Raw genomic sequence first — 7,490 nt, forward strand, 5'->3', positions numbered from 1 at the left:
AAAAAAAAAAAAAAAAGAGTCTTACAGACTTTCCTGACTGGGCTGGCTTTGAACCGTAATCCTTAGATCTCAGCCTCCTGATTAGTTATGATTACAGGCATGGGCCACTGGTGCCTGGCCCATTTGTCAATTCTTGCTCTTATTTTCTAAGCAATTGGAGCCCTCCTCAGAAAGTCATTGCCTATGCCTAGTTCTTCAAGTATCTTCCCTATGTTTTTCTGTAGCGATTTCAAAGTTTTAAGTCTTATGTTAAGATCTTTGATTTATTTTGAATTGATTTTTGCTAGGGTGACAGATAGAAATGTAGTTTCAGTCTTCTACATATGGATATCCAGTTTTCCTAACATCTTTTATTGAAGAGGATGTCTTTTTTCAATTATGTTTTGGGATTCTTTGCTGAAAATCGGATAACTGTTACTGTGTGAGTTTATTTCTGGATCTCTGTTCTGTTCTGTTCTATTCATCTAAATGTCTGTTTCTGTGCCAGTACCATGTTGTTTTTGTTCCTATGGCTCTGTAGTATAATTTGAAGGGAGAATGGTGATGCCTTCAACATTGTTCTTTTTGTCCAGAATTGCTTAGGCTCTTCAAGGTCTTTTGTGCTTTTGTGTGAATTTTAGGATTGATTTTTCTAGTTCTATGAAATATGACATTAGCATTTTGATGGAGAATGCATTCCATCTACACCTTGTATCCATGTAGTATGGCTATTTTTATAAAGCTGATTTTGCTAGTCCATGAACATAGAATGTCTTTCTATATCTTCCAGAATCTTCCTCAACTTCTTTTTTCAGTGTTTACAGCTTTTATTGTAGAGATCGTTTGCCTTCTGAGTTAAATTTATTCCTAGATGTTGTTTGTTTGTTGAGGTTATGATGAGTGGGATTGTTTTTCTGAGGTCTTTCTTAGCCTGCTCATTGGTATAGAGGGAGAAGCTACTGATTTTTGTATATTAATTTTGTATCCTGCTATTTTGACAAAAGTGTTTATCAGATCTAAGAGTTTTCTAGTGGAATATTTGTAATATAGAATCATGGCAGGCTGGGAAGGTGGTTCAGTGGTACAGTGCTTGCCTTGCATGCATGAGGCCCTAGGTTCGATTACTCAGCACCACATAGGCAGAAAAAGCTGGAAGTGGCACTGTGGCTCAAATGGTAGAGGGGCTAGCCTTGAGCTGAAGAGCTGAGGGACAGAGTCCAGGCATCTGTAATTTGAGTTCTTTTCTTATTTGTATCCCTTTTATTTCTTTCTCTTGACTTTATTTATTTCCTGCTCTAAGAACTTCAAACACTGTATTGAAAGGATTGGGGAAAATGAACACCCCTAACCTACTTCTGGCAATTTTTTTTTGGCAGTATTCAGGTTTAAACTCAGTGCCTAATACTTGCTAATTAGGTGATCTACTATTTTAGCCATGCCCCTAGCCCTTGTTCCTAACTTTAGAGGGGAAAAAAAAGGTTCACTTTCTCCCCATTTAGTATGATGTTAGCTATAAATAGATGAATCATAGATAGATAGATAGATAGATAGATAGATAGATAGATAGATAGATAGATAGATAGATAGATAGATAGATATAGAGGATGAGCTAGAATAATTTGTGAGTGGAATTATTGGCTGCATAATATCCCTGTTAAAAAAGTTTAGGAGGGCCAGGCACCAGTGGCTCATGCCTATAATCCTAGCTACTCAGGAGTCTTGAGATCTAAGAATCAAGGTTTGAAGCCAGCAGGAAGATCCATGAGACTCTTATCTCCATTGAACCACTAAAAGAACAGAAGCGGAGCTGTAGTTCAAGTGGTAGAGCACTAGACTTAAGAAAAAGATGCTGAAGGACAGCGCCCAGGCCCTGAATTCAAGCTCCAGGACTGGCGCACACACACACAGTTTAGGAGGAAGCAAAAATATCTCCCTATGCTGTCTTCCTTTTTATTTGGAGGAACTATATGTGCATGTTAAGCAACAAAAGTGGAATTTATTAAATGAAGTTTGCCATTCCACCAGCAGCAACTAGCCTTCAACACAATGGCACTTGACATCAGGATATCTTTGCTTTGCAAGTGCTACTGCTTTTTCTTTCCTTTTCTTTTCTTTTTTCTTTGCTTTTTTGGAGACAGGGTTTCACTGCATAGCCAGGCTAGCCTCTAGCTTATTATCCTCTGCCTCCGAAGTGCTGTAATTACAGGCATGCACTGCCCTCACCCTGATGATACTGCTTTGATTGCAACTATTTGTAGTCCAATGAATATTTTTCCCTTTGGTGGCATTTGGCCAACAATCTGTATTTGAGTTAAAACTACTGAACACATATTTACTTAACAAAAAAAATTTTTTGAAACAGTCTAGTTATTTCCATTGCATAGAGTGATGGGAAATAAAACTGAAAGCACTCACCTTTCCCCCTGACAGTCATGTCTGAGAACAGTCCTTGCTGCCAACCCTGCTCAATTTTCTCCCTTCCACCTCCCCTGAACAAATGCACTGGTCAGTCTCAGAAGACAGCCTGAGCCAAAGCAGCTCTGCCACTGACGCTCCTGGAGGACATAGATGCTACTGAAACCTTGAACCTCCTCAGGCAACATAACTTTGCTTTAACAATAATAAAATAAGTAACATCACAGCTGGGTGCTGATGGCTTCTATCTGTACTCCTGACTACTCAGGAGGCTGAGATGTGAGGATCATGGTTCAAAGTCAGCTCGGTCAGGAAGTCTGTGAGACTCTTACTTCCAATGAGCCACCAGAAAACCAGAAGTGAACTATGGCTCAAAGTGGTAGAGTGCTAGCCTTGAGCAAAGAAGAGCTCAGGGACAGCGCCCCGGCCTTGAGTTCAAGGCCCATGACCAAGAAAGTAAATATCATCACTCTCTCACCCACCTCTATCACATGATAAGGCTTCCATCTGCATGGCCCTCCCCATATACACACAACTTCATGTTTTCTGCCTAATTTAAAGGGACCCTTGTTGTAAGGGAGGTGTGCTGTTTCCCCTTCAGCCAGGCTGTGGGAGAGTTGGTTGCTCTTCCCAAACTGTTGAGGTCCCCCTTTCTACTTTCTTTCTTAGATACAATATTTTAGGGTAACAATTAAGATTAATAGGACTGTTGAGACTGTTAAATGTTTCTGGTTACAATTAGAAACACATGGACACAAGCCTGACAATTTTAATCTATAGAGTCCTTGCATTATAGAAGGCTTATATTGACGGTCATTTTAAAGACAGCCAGATATAAGCAAACACCCAGATGAACTTTGACTCAATTAAGACCCAGTTTCTTAAGTGATCAAGTGCTTGACAAGACCAACAGAATCCCAAACAATTATCTTGGTAAAATATAAACCTTAGCCAGGCCCAGTGGCTCATACTTGTAATCCTAGCTATTCAGAAGGCTGAGGTCTGAGCATCAAGGTTCAAAGCCAGCCCAGGCAGAAAAGTCTGTGAGACTATTATCTCACCAAAATGACAGAAATAGAGATGTGGCTCAAGTAATAGAGTTCTAGCCTTGAGTGAAAAAGCTCAGAGACAATGCCTACACCTTGAGTTCAAGCTCCAAACAGTACAAAAATAAATAAATAAATAATCTCCCGTAAGCAAGTTTTTCTACAAGTGTTACAAAGAGCATTTTTAAGACAACTCTGCTGTCAACATAGTGAATTGGGTGCTGATTTTACATCTGTGTTCTGTTTGGGAGACTCTTCTCCAATTTGAGCATGGCAAAAATATATATACACATATACATATGTGTGTGTATATATGTATGTATATATATATATATATATATATATATATATGGCATGATGGACTAGAGGCCAGAGTCAGCCTTTATGCAAAGTCTTCCCTGTTCACAAATTCATCAACCATAGCAGTAGCCCACAGTCTAATAGCACAACAGTGCTCTGTATGCTGGTCCATGGCTGCACAGCGCGCACTTCCCAGCCTGTTCATGAGTTCACCTTATTCCGTCCTTAAGCAGCATTTCACTGCCTCACAAAAGTCATGCCTGGTTAATATTTCCACTAGACAAAACTGGCATCTGACTTTGGATTGCATGCATGGATGCCTAGCCTCCAGATCACATGCAGAGATACCTGAGGTTATACATAGGTACAGGGCTCAAGGTTACACAGACATGGTGAATCACAGCTCTTGCCAAGTGTAGGCCAAAGCCAGAGGGCCTAGAAGTTATGGTGAGAAACTCTGGCTTCCTCCCCTTACCCAGCCATACCAGGTTTCTCACTGTATAATATACATATTCTTTATCTTTTAGATGTACAGCCTTTTAGGCTGTTTAAATCACTCTTAGCCTTACAATTTGTAGCTTCCCTACCCTCGGCTTACTCAAGCCCAGTATAATCTGCCAGTGAGTCAGTGGGTACAGCTTCTCATGATCTGACCCTCTTGGGCTCCCATCCCTCAGGAATGCTCATACAATTGGGGCTGGAGGCATGGTTTGCTGGCCAATGGGCAAAAGCTGCAGGTACTGAGTTTGAGTCCTGCCCTCAGACAAAGAAAAAGAAAGAAAGAGCCGAGTGCCCGTGGTTCATGCCTGTAACCCTAGCTACTCAGGAGGCTGAGATCTGAGGATCACAGGTCAAAGCCAGCCTGGGCAGGAAAGTCAATGAGACTCATATATATATATATATATATATATTACATAATATATATAATATTATATATAATATATATAATATTATATATAATATATATAATACAAAGTAAGCTATGATTTTATTGTGAAATTCTCCTAGATGGAAAATTAAATTGAATATTTATTCTGTCCATTTCATTTTAAAAGAATCTTACCACTTATTTTTGTACCATGCATTTTAGTTGCCTGTTATGAGAAAAATAAAGAAACTTATAATTTTTGGCTTTTTTAAAAACTTAATCTAAAGACCCCATAGTAAAATGTGTTGCCAACAGCCATATCTTAAGCTCTCATTGAAGAATGTTTTGGCTGCTACATATATAATGAAACAAATCTTGATCTCTGTCTGTTAAAATGCTAATGTGGGCAAAATATCCTGTTTCCACAGTAAAAATAAAGACCCTAGATTTGAAGTTCCTACTTAACAGAATTTTTGCACATGCAAAAATTTCACTGTAGTAAATATATTTCTTTCATCATTCCATCTTGCAATGATGTTTTCAGTTAATTTTTAGGGCAATCAGGTTTCCTGCTTTCTACTTCAATGGTTAAACTCTCCCAACATGAGTTATACATAACTGTAAAAGATTAAATAGTTGACATCTGACTCAGAGCATGGAACAAACACCAGCACACATTCACCTGATCATTTGCCAGTTAGGAAGGGTGTGCTGCTCTCCAACTCTACTGCAGATGAATTAAAGACATGTTGGTCAGTGAAGCCAATAGAGGATCAGAGATGATAAGCATAAACTTATTTTTCATACAACTTGGGCTCCTTGAACCCCTATAGTTGGTTTTAAGTCCCTGCACAGCACAGAAGGCTCCCCCTGGTTATTTATCAGGTCTGTTATCTAGAAAGCACAGCATTCAGTATATCTACAGTGCCTTGGTTGCACACAATAGTTGTTCTGATTATAATGCAAGGCTCTATTTCCCTTTAACCATGAGAATTAAAACAATACTTATCACCATACAGTTTGATATACTTCCAATAAGTACAATATTTATTAAACATATCTTCAGTTGTTTTGTTACATAGTGTGCAACAAATTACAATATCTGCAGCCACAAATTATATGCAGAGTATGAAGAAACTATTAATCAGATAGAGTAATCTTTCCATTTCTAACTCTACAAGAAGAACTAGCAAATCAGATCTTGCATATAACATCTTAGTAAACTTTATGCATGGAAAGTGACAAGACACTGGTTGTGCTGTTTGATACAAAATAGCTGAACTTCATCTTCAAATACTAAACCTGACATCTAAACATGCCAATATAAACATCGAAACAAAATATATTCTAACCAACCACGGGAAATAATCTGGTATCAGAAAAGCAACAAGAATTACACACATTCTTTTATTATAATAATGTGTGCTCAGGCTGGGAAGGTGGCTCAGTGGTAGAGTGCTTGCCTTGCATGCCTGAGGCCCTGGGTTCAATTCCTCAGCACCATATAAGCAAAAAGAAAAAAGCCGGAAGTCGTGCTATGGCTCAAGTGGTAGAGCGCTAGCCTTGAGCTGAAGAGCTGAGGGATAGTGCCCAGGCCCAGAGTTCAGGCCCCACGACCGGACCCAAAAAAAAAAAAAAAGTGTGCTCACAAAGGTTTAAAACAGTTCTGAAAATGAAGTTAGCTGTCTTGAGTCAAGGGAATACAAAAAAAAGTCCGTATTGACCATTTACAGTCTCTGACCTTTGTGGAGATGGTAAGAATCTGTTGTAGTGCAGCTACATACAGTACAATTCAGGCAATTGGTTTTGGGTTCAGATTGTGAATTCATTGCTGTGAGAAAAGGATGGAGGCAAATTTTGGCAGCAACCTCCACCTGACTGCTTCACTGGAGTGCTCTGAATGTGAACATTGGACTTCTCTGCACCGCCAGCTGTTGCTCCAGGGCCCATTCGCTTTTTAATCTCTGCTGCCCGCGTCATGAAAGACTGTTCTACATTCGTTGCGTTCTTAGCACTGGTTTCCAAAAATGGGATTCCAAGGGAATCAGCAAAATCCTTTGCTGTTGTGTAGTCTACTACTTTCTTTGTGGTCAGATCACACTTGTTCCCTACCAACAACTTGTTGATGTTCTCACTGTTTCTTGAAGCCACTGTTTAACATTATTGAATGATTCCTGATCTGTCACCTCATACACTATTATGACGCCATGGGCTCCTCTGTCATAGCTGGAAGTGATTGTTTGAAATCTTTCTTGGCTTGCTGTGTCCCATATTTGAAGCTTGACTGTTTTGCCATCTAACTCTATAGTTCTTATTTTGAAATCCACACCAATTGTGCTTATGTAGCTTTCTGTATATGTATCATCTGCAAACCTAAGAAGGAGGCAAGACTTTCCAACCCCAGAGTCGCCAATCAGAAGTAACTTGAATAAATAATCATGTTTGAGATTCATGCTGGACATGTCACTGCAGCTGCCGCTGCCACCGCCAAAGCCGCTGCCGCTACCGCAGCCGCTGCCCTGACTCTCCGTGCCACGGGTAATCGAAAGAAAGGAATGAGATCCAGCTGTTCCTGCAGAGCAAACGTCTTCCCAACTCAGACCCCTTAGAACACAATCAGCCCCATGAGACTCTTGTCTCTAATGAACCACTCAGAAAACTGGAAGTGGCACTGTGGCTCGAGTGGTAGAGCGCTAGCCTTGAGCTGAAGAGCTGAGGGGCAGTGCCCAGGCCGAGAGTTCAAGCCCCATGAATGAAAAAAAAAAAAGAGAAAGAGAGAAAATGAGATAGAGGGAGGGGGGAGGAAGGGAGAGAAAGAGAAAGGGGGAGAGAGGAAGAGAAAGAGGGAAGGAGGGAAGGAAGGAAGGAAGGAAGGAAGGAAG

The 7,490-nt window shown here is 40.1% G+C and overlaps 1 pseudogene; it reads right to left on the reverse strand.

Annotated features, from left to right (window-relative positions):
- Positions 1-6,420: 6,420 nt before the first annotated feature.
- Positions 6,421-7,163, reverse strand: LOC105983316 (annotated as a pseudogene).
- Positions 7,164-7,490: the final 327 nt, after the last annotated feature.

Source organism: Dipodomys ordii, unplaced genomic scaffold (genome assembly GCF_000151885.1).
Source record: "Dipodomys ordii isolate 6190 unplaced genomic scaffold, Dord_2.0 Scaffold19, whole genome shotgun sequence".
Taxonomy (NCBI): domain Eukaryota; kingdom Metazoa; phylum Chordata; class Mammalia; order Rodentia; family Heteromyidae; genus Dipodomys; species Dipodomys ordii.